The sequence below is a fragment of the Globicephala melas genome, chromosome 12 (genome assembly GCF_963455315.2).
Source record: "Globicephala melas chromosome 12, mGloMel1.2, whole genome shotgun sequence".
Classification (NCBI taxonomy): domain Eukaryota; kingdom Metazoa; phylum Chordata; class Mammalia; order Artiodactyla; family Delphinidae; genus Globicephala; species Globicephala melas.
Genome location: NC_083325.1, coordinates 55300633 through 55314235, shown reverse-complemented (window position 1 = coordinate 55314235; position 13603 = coordinate 55300633). Strand labels below are relative to the sequence as shown.

Here is a 13603-nt window from a genome sequence, read left to right as displayed (position 1 = left end):
AGACACTGAAGGCTATGGCTACAGTAGGTAGCTAGAGATTTCCCAGTGGTTTTTGACTGGGTTTTGCCAACTCACCCATTTTCTCACTTATCTTTCCTTTAAAATGATTAAATGTTTGATCTGTAGCTGGCAAATGCAGTCAAACGTTTGCTTTGGCCCATGGGGGCTGGGGGGGCTGGGGAGTGAGAAACATTCACTTGATGGAGAAAAGAAAATACTCTGAAAAAGCTTTGAGATTTAATTAGCAAATGACCTCACTCAGCACAGTCATTTGTCGGAAGCTTCCTGAGCTGTCTGTCCCCCACCCCTTCGACATACATACTTTGTGTTATAGTGTGTTTTATGTTACCGAAAAGGTTTTTGTGTATAAATGTTTCTTTTCAAATACAAATAATTCTGACACGGTTACAGATGTTCAGTTTCTAATTAGCAGCAACTGTATACTAAAGAATACCCCTCCTTTTGCTCCTGACCTTTTGCAAATGATGATCTCCCAAAGGAATCTGGCATCTATACCGGAGAAAGAATGGAAAGTGGGAAAAGTGCCAGAATTTTCTGCGTTCAGATACCCTGTACTAGGGTACTTTCCAAATGCACACAATCAGTTTAAAAAGCAAAACAAAACCTCCCCTCAAAAAAGTAATGCAATTACAGAAAAAGAGAAGAAGCCTATTTTTAAAGTAATATTTAATTAAGTACCATTCATTCTAAAGCAATGACTAAATGTAATTTCAAACTCCTCTCTTATTGCAAATTGTTTAAATGGAAGGATAGAGTCTAGTCAACACACACACACACACACACACACACCTATCAAGCAAAAAAAAAAAACCATTTCCAGGTTACTGTTTTGTCAGTCTTTGGGGACAGGGAGAGGGTCTTATGAGATTTACCTTTTCTCCAGGTGTATGTGGTGTGTAGTGTGAGGGGATATAAACAGTCTTTTCAGCCCTAAGTGTAATATATTTGAAGCTAAAATCTCTCTTTCCCAAAGATAGAGTCTTCTAGTTTAATTCTGCAAAGTCACCAAAATCAAGCAGAGATGTTCTTCAGGGACACAGATCTGGTGATTAAAAGGACAGATAATCAGAGCGCCTAGATTTTCATCCTGCTTTGGACACCAAGGTTTGTGACTTGGACAAGTTGCAGTAACCTCTGTGGATCTGTCGAGGTCACAGTGATGGCAATAATCTATCCCCAGTGAGGTGGTGTCTATAAGAACATTCCAAGAAGGAAGGTACTTTGGAAATACAAAGTTTTCATAATGCATTATGCCTGTGTTAGTACAGGATCAGCATAGTCTAGGAATGGCAGGCCTCTCTGTGGCCCCAATGAGAGAATTAAGACTATGGTTTGAATGCTGTACCATTTAAAAAAGAAAAGACAATAAATTGATAATATGATGGCAAGGAGGATTGGGGTTTTTTTGGCCTCCATTATAAAGTGATGAGGAGGACGCTGGGGCCCTCCTGAAAGAAGTGGGGGCAGCTTCTACTCTTTTAAGTGTCAATTTCCTCTGGAAAATAAAGCAAACGGATTTGGAATCTCAAAGGTCATTTCTTCTTTTACCATAGTTTGAAAAGCATTTCCTCTGTATCCCTAGCTGTGCTCTAGGCCTAAATACTAGATCGTTCACAGGATCTGCAAGACATACAGACATTGGTGTCCTTAAACCTGTAGCCCTCTCACTCCAATAAACCCTTTCCACGTAGTTTTAATCATATATTTATCAACTGCCTACTGTGTTCTTGGCACTGTGTAACATGAAAAATGACACATGTGTAACAGTTAATACTTGCATCCTACATTGTACAGCCCTTGGCAGTTTATAAAATGCCTGCACATCTGTTATCTCTTGACTATACAGCATTCCTGTAGGACGTGAGGGCATTATAAACGTCAGTGAACAGATGAAAAGTAAAATGCAGTTCAGAAAGGCTAAGTGGACCCTCCACGATGTGTAAGCAGCAGTGTCCAGGCCAGAACTACCATCCATGGCTCCGCGCGGAGCTCACGAGCTATTCCAAGCTGTAGCTCACACCTGGATATCAGGGGAGCATAAAAATATCTCCCAGCTAATGAAAACATAAGCTTGAATTTACAAGTATGTGGAAAAATCTCTAAATTAGTGGGGTTTTTTTTTTTTAACATTTGTAGGATCGTGAAAACATTTCAGAATCTAACATAAACCACGGACTCTCTCACAAGAGCAGCAGATTTATGAACATGCACATATAATTTCCCACGCAGTTTTAGGAGGCTCATGATGCACATTCAAACCCCCTGGGGCTGTGTTTCCAGACCCAGTCAAGAATCTCCAGTTGCTCCTTTGCACACAGTGTGACGGGCAGGTAAGCACTCTGCTTTAGAGGTGTGGCAATGCAGAGCAGGATGCTGTCACAGGGAACCATCAGTTTAGAGTGGCAGCCAGCCAGACAACCTCATGATCACAAGGCCATAGTACCCATGGAGACATACAAGGGTGTGCAGGGCACAGAAAAGGGAACAGGAGGGAGAGTTGGAATCACTTTCTGGAGGAGATAAAGGACCTTCAAGTGACGGTGATATACACCTTTGGACTTCAGGAATCCTGACAGACCCTGGAAATTTTAGAATATAGTATTCTGAGCAGGGAAAGACCCCTCTTCTGAGATCATCTTTCACAGCGTGGTGGCTAAGCTTTTTTTCCAGGTGGTTCTCTCTCATATTTACCCTCAGAATCTGTTCCAGTGAAAGATTTCACAGGTAAGTGGCTGGACATCACTCATACCTGTAGGTTAGGCACGGAGACACCCACTGAGTGCCTAGCAAAAGCATACACTGAGTTAGGAACCTGAGAGAAATGTCACTGCCCAGGCCACAGGGAATCTAGAGTCTAGTGGGAAACACAGGCCAATCAGCCAATGCTTTTCAGGAACATGAGAAGTAAATGTAGGCTGTTGTAGAAAAACTGAGGTGGGACACCCAGAGAAGAGGGTGGGTGGTCTGGGAGATCATGGTCCAGTTGTGACTAAGTGGGGTCAGGCAGAAGGAAAATTTGAGTTTGGCAAGAAAGAGGTGCCCTCCCCTGTGTCTTTCCGTCCATGAACCCACAGTGCCCCCCCAGGGCATGCAGTCAAAAGCAAGGGAATTGAGGTTTATTAAATGACTACTGTGTCCCAGGGCTGGCTATGTACTTCAGACACACTATTTTATTTACTTCACTAAATCCTCATTATAAGGTCTCCAGCATCCCTATTTTAAGATGAGGAAAGTGAGGTTTCCCAATATACTTTAGGTCATAAAATTAGCAAGTGGCAGATCCTGTATTCTGATTAGGGTTTGTCCACCTGCAAAATTTAGTCTAAGACTTTACAATGCAGTTGCCTCAAAATCCTCAGCCTTGAAAACGCCAAATATTTCTAAAGTAACCTGTTCAACCTAATCATCACATTGAGGTATGAATGATTTATGGAACCAACCAGTCCCTAATTGGTAAAACATGAAGCAGAACAATAAAGATGATGCTGATAGTAACTACCATTTACTAAGCATCTACAGAGGGCCAGACCTAGTGTTAAAAGCTTTGCACGTATTACGTCATTTAATCCTCACAACGAGGCAGAATGGCTGAGAGAACATTATTAGGCAATGCGGGAGAGGTAGTTTTGAACCGAGGGGAATCTGTAGAGCCCGGTGGCCTGGAGTGAGGCCCCCATTCTATGAGAACCAGAGTGAGAGTCTTCAGCAAAGTCTCAGAATGATTTCAGGACCCAGCCAATGTCCCCTTCCACTCTCCTTCATTGACATGATGAATGTTCCCCCAGGCATCTTAGGAGCTGAGCTGAGTTTGAAGAAGCTATGTCTCACCTACCTCCAAGTCCCTCACTCAATTTACTCAAGAATGCCTGCCATTATGGTCTGTTTCTCATGCAGCACTGGCCAGCTGCTCTTGGGGAATAGTCATCTACTGACAATCTTAAAAGCTGAGACAACCCTACCTTGCAGGACATCTCTGAAGGCTAGGTAGGAAGGAGTAGGCTGAGGCTACAGGTTATACTATATATACATATATAAAAAACTTTCTATATATGTTTTGTCAAGCCAACTATTGCTTCATCCTTAGTGCCTTTGCACACTGCAGTTCACACCTGTTGGAATGAATGGTCTTTTCACCCTTGTACACTTGGGGAACTCTTCTTCATCCTCTGAATTCTGCTCAGGTATCACTTCTTTTAAAAAATCTTACTGCATTTCCTCTGGTCAGAGTCAATCCTTTTCTCTCCCGTGCCCTGTCACCGCAATGGCATGCTTACAGCTGTCAGGGTTGCGGGTCACATCCCATTTGCATTCCCCACAGGAGCCCTCAGGTATCATGTTGGCCAGATCAAAACAATCTTTTAAAAAAATATTTTTTTTTTTTACTGAAGTATAGTTGATTTACAATGTTGTGTTAGTTTCTACTGTACAGCAAAATGAGTCAGCTACACATATACATATATCCCCTCTTTTTCATATTCTTTTCCATTATGTTTATTACAGGATATTGAATATAGTTCCCTGTGCTATACAGTAGGACCTTGTTGTTTATCTATTTTATATATAGTAGTTTGTATCTGCTAATTCCAAACTCCTAATTTATCCCCCTGCGACCCCCTTTCCCCTTTGGTAACCATAAGTTTGTTTTCTATTAGACCAAAATGATCTTGAGGACAGAAACAGGGTCTTTATAGTTCTGAATAATATAGCACAAAAGACAGGAGTTAAGAACCTGTTCTGGAATCCAGCAAACCTAAGTTTAAGTCCAAGTCCTAAAGCTTACTAGTGGGTGACCTTGGACAGGTCAGTGAATCTTCTAAGTTTTTATCATCTGTAAAACAGGGAAAAGCAACTACCTCATAGGCTGTTGTGAAGCTTAAATGAGGTAATGCATATAAAACACAATGCCTATAAGTTAATGACCAATAAATGGTAGCTATTATTGAACCTAGTAGATGGAATAACTTTCAAACTGAAAAGCATGATCTACACGTACAAACTCTCTAGGGTTCTCCATCTCAACAACTGGTTGAGGACACAGAGCCTTGCTGTATCCAACAGGCTTCAGTGCTCACAAAGGCCTGCCCCTCCCCCTCCCCACCAAAGGAGCTGGAAAGGAGAGAAGGAAGATTGAGTTTGGGGCCAACTGACTTGTTTATGTGAGGCCCGCTGACTTTATTCCTCAGGTCCAGGGCCCAGATTTTACTTTCTGTCAATTCTAATGCTGTTTCTAATGCCGTGTCACCAAAGGTTTCTTTTTCCTTTTTATCGTGTGTGGTTCCTGGTTTCAATCTTGCCTTCAGAAACATGTACACGTGTGGTACATGTTTATGCATAAAAGAAAGAAACCACTAAAAAAATAAGGCTGTACCAGTGAATTTGAAAAAACAGTTCAGCGTGTCCTGTCACTATGAAGTATGTTTTTGTTATGAGTGTTATTCCTTAAGCCGTTCTTACACATTCTCAGGTGAGTTCAGTGAGGCCACGGTTGCCAGATTCTCTACTTGTCCTTCCTCTACCGATTTTCAGTTCATCAAAGGACCTACCACCACCTGAACTACTTGTTCCTTTTCCTGCAACTCAAACCGCTAGCACTTAGAAGTTGCATTTACTGTAATCTTGCCCTCTGCACAGCTCATGGATTTCTTTATTCAAATATATTTCTTGGAAGGGTAATGGGTTCAGGACTTTTGAAGTTTGATTTAAAAAAGAATCCTTGGTTTGGATAGTGAAGAAGAAATAAGAGCAGTAGACAGGAGCTAAGCTAAAAATCGCACATTTCCAGCCTTCACGGCAAAAATATACATATGTATCTGCAGGTAGCGTGTTTAGTTTAAATATCTACTGGCAGCTCAAAGCTGTAATTGCTCTTTACAAATTAACTCTAATCAATATGTTAAGACCTTTAAAAATATTTTTATGAAGAAATGCTGAAAATAATTAATAAGCCAAAACAGAATATCTGAGAACGGCAATGTGTAACCCCCTGGGACATCCCAACCAAAGTCTAAGCTGTAGAAGGTGCATCCTTTTAAGGTCACCTCCATTCTGCCTCCAAGTTACCAAGGTTTTCCCCAGGTCGACTAGCCACAGGCTGTTAATCCCAAAAGGGTGAAAATGGCAGCTGCCAGGAGTTGGGAATTGGCCTCCATCACTTTGACATCCCTCCACTTGTCCCTCTAAGAACTGGGCACAGCACTCAGCCACATATGTGGCAAGGACACAGGGTCTTGGATGCAACGGCAATGGCTAGTTGCATTCATACCATTCCTTTAGGTGTTAGGAAATAAAGCTAGGGAATTTTCCTACAGGGACAGGGGGGAAGGTATCCAGTGTGGTGCTTACTTTGAATAATGCTCTTTAATTATTTAGAATTACAAATGTGTTTTAAATAAATGAAAGGATGCTTTCTGAATGCTAATCCCTGGTTACTTGCTGATATCAAATCACAGAGTTTTGAAAAAACATAAGAGTATGAAAATTATATTTCATCTGAAATTTCATTTCATGCTTTCATTATTTTGTGACTAGACAATAACAGATACAATTTGAAACTGAATTTTTCAGATTCCAACCAAATTGTCCAGACAGCTGGAAAGAAGGTTTTTTTCCTCTGGAGCACTGAAATGAAGTTATACCTTAACAATGATTCTTCCCTGACTCGGAAAAACATGGAAAAGACTTTACAGCAACATAAATACAAAGATGTTGGAGGCCCTAGAGATTAAAAGGGAATCATTACTTTCAGTCTTTACCCAAAATAAAATGGAGTAATATAAAGTGGAAAAAAAAATCTAACATAAACGGTATAAAACTCTCCCACATAATGAAAATAACCACTAGACTTAGTTTGAAATTTTGGCATGATCTTCCCTCCCGATCCATCTGTGGGTTTTCCTCTCTGACCTTGGATCAACAAGCCACATACTACTGGCCTCCTCACAGACAGCTGGAAAAGCGTTCTGGATCTGCCCTCAGGGCTCTCAAGCTGGGATAAGCTGTGTGCAGGGCAGGAGCTGAGGGCTGCAACTTGTGCAGACCGAGGGAAAGAGCTGCACATTCCTCTCAATAGCAAAACCCTCCCGTTGTTTCTGCCCCTGCTCCACTAAAGACCAAGAGACGAACACACACAGACAGCCACTGAGTCTTTAAGGGGGTTGATCATAACACCTTGGCCTCCGCATGTCTTCTCCTTTCCTTGCAGGTAGTGGGTGGGTTGGAGAAAACGGTCCTGAGCGTGCTGAGTCTCCTTGTGGTGAAGGTCACTGCTCAAAGGCCAAGTTCTCTAAGTGACTTCATACAGTTGAAACGCACCCCATTAACCTTTAGGGCATGCGGTTCCATATTCACAGTGAGTGGGTTTCAGTTCATAAACCCAGGACTGGGTGGTCAATTTAAGAAACTACACAAAGGTATGGAGAAAATTTACTCTCTTCTTTTTAAGCTATGTATATTTAGGGGGAAGGTTTGAAAAGGAATAACTTTGGTCCCGTTTTTAAGAGTTTTTTTTTTTCTTCTGTTTGTTCTTTAGCTTTCAAATGTTCCAGAACCTGCGACAACTCTTTATCACCACATTAAATGCAAATTTCTCATTCTGGCATTCAAAGCACCCTAAACCTAGCCCAATACTGGGTGGACAAAGCATAGGTGCTAAGTACATCTTTCCTGGAATAACAGAACTTGACCTTTCAGGTGACTCTTTCTGAAAAGATATTAAAATCTTGCAAAATCTAAGCATCCTGTGAGTCAAGTGAGTGCTTAACATTTTTAAATAAACACTTTCAAATGTGAACAATTTTAGGAACTTCCCTTTTGACAAGAATCTTACATTTCTGAGAGATTCCAATACTCATGCTAAAACTCAAGGAGGGGAAAGGGAAAGGAAGGTGGGAACATTTACTGAGTGTCTGCCAGATGTCGGGCAATGTGCTAGGTACTTTCAGATATTTTATCTCACTTTCAGTACTCACATAAACCCTCTGAAATAAGTATATAAAACTATATACACATATGTCAGTTTTTGCTCTAGATGGTCTAGTGGGAACATGTATAGAATGATGAGTTACCAAATAAAATGTACCCACAATCAAATAAAGTGCACTGTGCCTATTTCTTTCTGTTGTGGTAATGGAGGTACAATTTATCCCATTAATCCCAATGGTTAGAATTCATTTTTGCAGATCCCATACACAATGAACTGGTGGCCTAAATGTATTTCCTACTGCTCCAACTAGTGCTTAATAAAATAAAACCAAAAGCTTTATAATGCACTATCTTTAAGGAAGGCAAATTAGTCACCAAGAAATAGTCGTCCACGAAATTGTAGTCTTTGTAGCTCAGGCAGCAGCCAAAGGTTTCTGAGGAACCCTGTATTAGACTGGGACAGGCTCGCCAAGGGCTGTGGCAGTGTCCTCTGCTGTCCTCTAACAATATTGACCACCTCGGGTCAAATCATCTACAGTCTTTTGAAGTATAGTATTTATCTAGAGACAAGTTCAAAATGTCCAAGAATAAGAATCTTTAACATTTTTAAAGACAACAGACACAGGTCAGCACACTGGCAGGATCTTCATGGGCTTAGGAAAAAATAATACACATCGTTATCAGCTTTAAGTGAGTATTTTGGTGGAGGGAAACCTACTGCTAAGCAGAAACTCCTACACGGTCCCTTTGATGCCTCTTTAGCCAGACTACTTTTAAAACATCCTCAAATTAAAATATTAGTATCTAAATGTGGCCATAGGCAAATTACATAATATCCTTTCACATCCTCATCTGTAAAAGGAGATTATAATAAATGATCTTGAAAGTCCTCTTCAAAAACAAAATCCTATAATTCAATGGACATTTAAACATTTCAGGCAGATAGCTATATTTTTATTTTAAAATATCTTTATGACCTCTTTTGACTTGCTCCATTGTTTAATCTCATAACAATACTGATGCTGATAATAGAACTTTTACGTTTAATACAAACCACACTCAATCTTTCTATAGTCGGGAGCCAATTTTCTCTAGTTTGAGCCTCTCCAGAGTTGGAGAACAAATGACCAGTGTTTTCTATACACAGGAAAACCCTTCACTGACTATAATGGAATCTTGTCATTAAATCACCCCTTACTCGTCCCTTCCGTGGGCTAAAACAGCCCCAACTCCTTTAATCAGGTAGAACCTCTTCTCTAGAATCCAGTTAATTATTTTGCCTCTACAGAGAGTTGAATGAATCTTCCCAGTACCATCAGCTAAAACAGTGATTTGTGCTACTGCTAGATGAGAGAAATTTGAGCATTTCTTTTAATTTGATTACTCTCCAAACATTGCAATTTATTTTTGCTAAAGTTAATTAATACTCCTGAATGACCCTCCTCAGGTTTCACAGCAACACTTCAAGCTAAAATCAGAAAGAATAAATTTTTTAAACCCATGAAGTACACAGAAAGTTTTGAAAAATTCCAAGAAATTGCACTTTTTTGGCCTGAACAAATAGCACAAAAGAGCAAAGAATACTGAGATATTAGTAACAGACTCACTCCAGGGAAGATTCTTATCTCAAATGAAGACTGCAATTAGGTAGATTAAGCCATACATCAGCATCCCTACAGCATCCAAACAGACCACTGCCTTCAGGGAAAGTTTTACATCCTCCTTTGGTTGCCCCAGTGCCCACATTCGTGTCACAGTCAAAAAGTACTTCCTTAAGTATAATTACGCTTTTCTTACTGCAACTTAATTTTGTTTTTGTGGTTCTACATGCCAGGGAAATAAATGAACTTATGCCTAAAAGAACAGTCTTTTGACTTGTGTCCAGAATATATTCTGAATAAGAAGAAAACAAATAACCCAAAAAAAATTGGGTCAAACTTTGAACCAAGACTTCAGCAAAGAAGATATATGGATGGCAAAGAAACACATGTAAAGATGCTCAATCTCCTTAGTCATTAGGGGCGTTCAAATTGAAACCACGGTGACATACTGCTACATACCCACTAGGAAGACTACAATTAAAAAGACCAAGCACACCAAGTGTTGACTAGCATACGGAACCACTGGGACTCTCATCCTCTGCTAGTGGAAATGTAAAACGGTACAATCACTTTGGAAAATAAAATTTGTCAGTTTCTTAAATAGTTAAATGTACATCCTTTTCTACAACCCACCCATTCCACTCCTAGACATTTATCCTAGAGAAACGAAAGCATATGTCCATACAAAAACTTGTACATGAATATTTCTGGCACCTTTATTTGTAATAGTCAAAACTAGACACAGCACAAATGTCCATCAACAGGTGAGAGTGTAAGTAAATAGTGGTATATCTGTACAGTGGGATACTATTCTGCAACAGAAAGGAACTACCGATATGTGTAATCACATGGATTAATCTCAAGATTATTACGCTGAGTGAAAAAGTCAGGCAAAATAAAATACATAATGCATGATTCCATTTATATGAATTCTAGAAAATGCAAATTAATCTATAGTGCTAGAACAGCTGTTGCCAGGTGACGGGGGCGGGGCTGTTGGAGGTGGTTACAAACAGGCACAAGGAAACTTTTGTGGGTGATAGATATGTTTACTATCTTGACACTGGGGGTGGTTTTATGGGTGTATAAACTTAGCAAATGGTACACCTTAAACATGTGCAGTTTACATCAATTACACCGCAATAATGCTGTTTTTTAAGAATAACATTTCACATACATTAGAAAAGTTAAGTTATACATCCTGTCTTGTTCTCCCTTCTCAACCTCCAATCGCATCTCCAAAACATCCCAAATCTTCTTTCCTCATATTAAACAAGCCCAGCAATTTCCTTTGAACTTTTATGACCAGAATGAACCTTTCCTTGTGCTTTCTTAAAGAATCAAATCAATAAACACTAAAATCCTAACAGTCGCATAAGAATTGAAAAACAGAAACTTTTTCAGGACAATGTTCCAAATCTTCCACATGCTCTTCTAGGACAGGCTCAAAGACAGTAAGTGACGTGACCAAGCTCACAAAAGAAGTGAATGGATAAGCTGGGATTCAAAGTCAGGTCTGCCTGACTCCAGAGCCCGTGGTAGCTGCAAAACCTAGCATGCCCCAACTATAAGACATTTTTACCACCACAGGGTGGAACGACAATAACAAATACTAAAAGAAATTCAATTTTATAACTCTTACCTATACTTGACAACTCACACCATTCAACCAAGCAATGCCAAATCTGTTGGGCCCGCTTTAATAAACTCTGCATTTAGCGGTAGAATTTTTCAAGTGGTTATTAAGGTAAAACAGATTTATCCATCATCTCGAGTAGATTGAACCTGCTTCCTAATATCTTTTATTTTTGCTTATTTTCATAATTTGCTTATTCCATAGTGAACAGGTAATTTTCAATCAACTCATCCCAGTTTGAATCATGCTGAATTCTGAACAAACAGAAACCAATTAGTGCACTATTATTTAACAGAGTCCCAGTAAATGCACAATGGAGACTGCTGTGCAAAGTTTGAAGATGAAACAAAACAGATTACACTCACACATACCCACACATCCTACCACTAATTAAAAAAATTCTAGTGTTACAAGTGTACAATTTCAGCTGTGGTATTATCTTTGTTCAGAAGCAAGGTACATTACTGTATGGTTGAAGCCTTCCAGCATTTAATTAGGTTACTAATTATAAGGAGAATCACATTACCTTTAAGTCTTTCCTTGGGTTGTGACTAAGGCTTAACACATTAATACATTAATGGTAACTGTATTTTAAGATAGGGAGCATGTCAATAAAGAATTCTGGTCACATCCTCCAATATGTCCATGTGACTGAAGGTTTTGGCTGTGATACAATTTGATACATTTACTAGGAGGAAAATCACTGCTAATTCCCACTGCTACAGGTAGTGGCCAAGAGATATTTTATATTGCATTTTAAGCATAAGTAACATTCAAGAGAATCTTCACAGAGGGCATATACATGAATATAAAAATAAATAAAATCATTAAGTGACATTCTTTATTCCCATTTAAATTCAATTAATAAATTTAGCATCAATTCAGTATCACATTACTCCCCAACTTCCTTCCTTGCCCATCAATAAAAAAAGTCAGTGCAAATTGTATGAGTCATTCTTCAATCATGCCAAGGACATAACCTTTAACCTAAGATTAAAAAGAAAGTGCTATGGGACTTCCCTGGTGGTCCAGTGGTTAAGACTCCATGCTCCCAATGCAGGGGGCCCAGGTTCGATCCCTGGTCAGGGAACTAGATCCCACATGCCACAATTAAGACCCCGCACAGCCAAATAAATAATTTTTTTTTTTTCTGAAGTGCTATGTGTGAAATTCAATACTGTTTAACTTCTGGGTGCTAACATCTAATACAAACAACATTTCAAAGGAAAATGAAACAATCTGGATCACTTCCATTCATTTTTATGATTTCATTGGTAGATTTCTATGGCTTTGGCTTGGATCCTTGATAAATTGGAATGTGGAATCATTTAGTTTATAATCTGTATCACCAGTTCGTACAAGGCACAGAAAAGTTCTCCACTCCCTCACATACTTCAAAGTATTTCATTTATTATTCAAATGATTGTTCTGACAAAACCATTAGTCAAGAAGAAAGCAAAGAAATCTTATTTTTTAAAGTGGAAATTTTAAAGATGCAGTTTTCACAACAGACTGCTTTATCTACTCATGCTATTCTGGCAAGATCTTTATTTCCTAAAAGAAAACTTTTATCTTTTTTTAATTAAAATTTTTCTTATGTATTAGAAGGTCAGGGCATGTTTTTACTGCTATCACTCAAAGTGAGTGTTTATATTTTAAATTTACCTTAGCTTCTTCTTACTAAATTCCTATAGCCTCTCGCCTTTTCTAAGGAAAATACTAAATTTAAAATTGAGAAAGGTATTGCCGAAACCATGGTGAATGTTTCACAACTACCTTGAAATGATGGTAGGAATATGCACGCTCATGCTCTCTCTCTCTCTCTCTCTCACACACACACACACACACACACACACACACACACACGAAAAAATAAGTACCTTTTAATCAGAGTTCTGAGTTTAGGGCTTTTGGGGTTAACAAGAAAAAAAGTTTCCTGATTTGCAGTAGACCTATTTTCATACTTTCTTTTTCTACACTGACATCACATAGCAGCTGTATCACCAGGTAGCATGTTTGCAAGGTAGGAGAAGTTTCTTGGCTTAGCAGAAAAAAAAAAAAAGCAACAGTCTAGTCCTCAAAAAGAACCCCCATGACCAGTGAGGCTGAAAAAGCTGGCTGAATCACTGGTCTAGAGTCAGTCTTATAGCAAAAATCGGTTGGGCTGAGAACAGAACCTAACAGGAAAACATAAGGTCAGACTTGAGTCTGATTTGGTGAAGAAACATGTGCTTGGCCACTCAAGGGCTGCATATATACAGATGAAGTTAACTTCCATGACTACTACTAGTCATGGAGCTTTTCAATGCCGCTACTTGAGAATCAGAGCAATAGATGTTACTACTGTTCCAGCCACCAAGAGACCCCATTCCCCTCTTCTGTTACATTTGTGGAAGGAGAGTGGCTCTAGTGGTTTAGAATCAAT

The 13603-nt window shown here is 39.3% G+C and overlaps 1 protein-coding gene and 1 non-coding gene across 6 annotated transcripts in view; one reads left to right on the top strand and one right to left on the bottom strand.

Moving 5' to 3' along the window:
- The window catches only part of THADA (THADA armadillo repeat containing), a 315670-nt gene that overhangs the window by 149883 nt on the left and 152184 nt on the right, over positions 1–13603 (bottom strand). The gene's annotated exons all lie outside the window — the stretch shown is intronic.
- On the top strand, positions 12196–12268 carry TRNAW-CCA (transfer RNA tryptophan (anticodon CCA)). The gene has a single exon. It is a non-coding gene; the product is annotated as a tRNA-Trp (tRNA).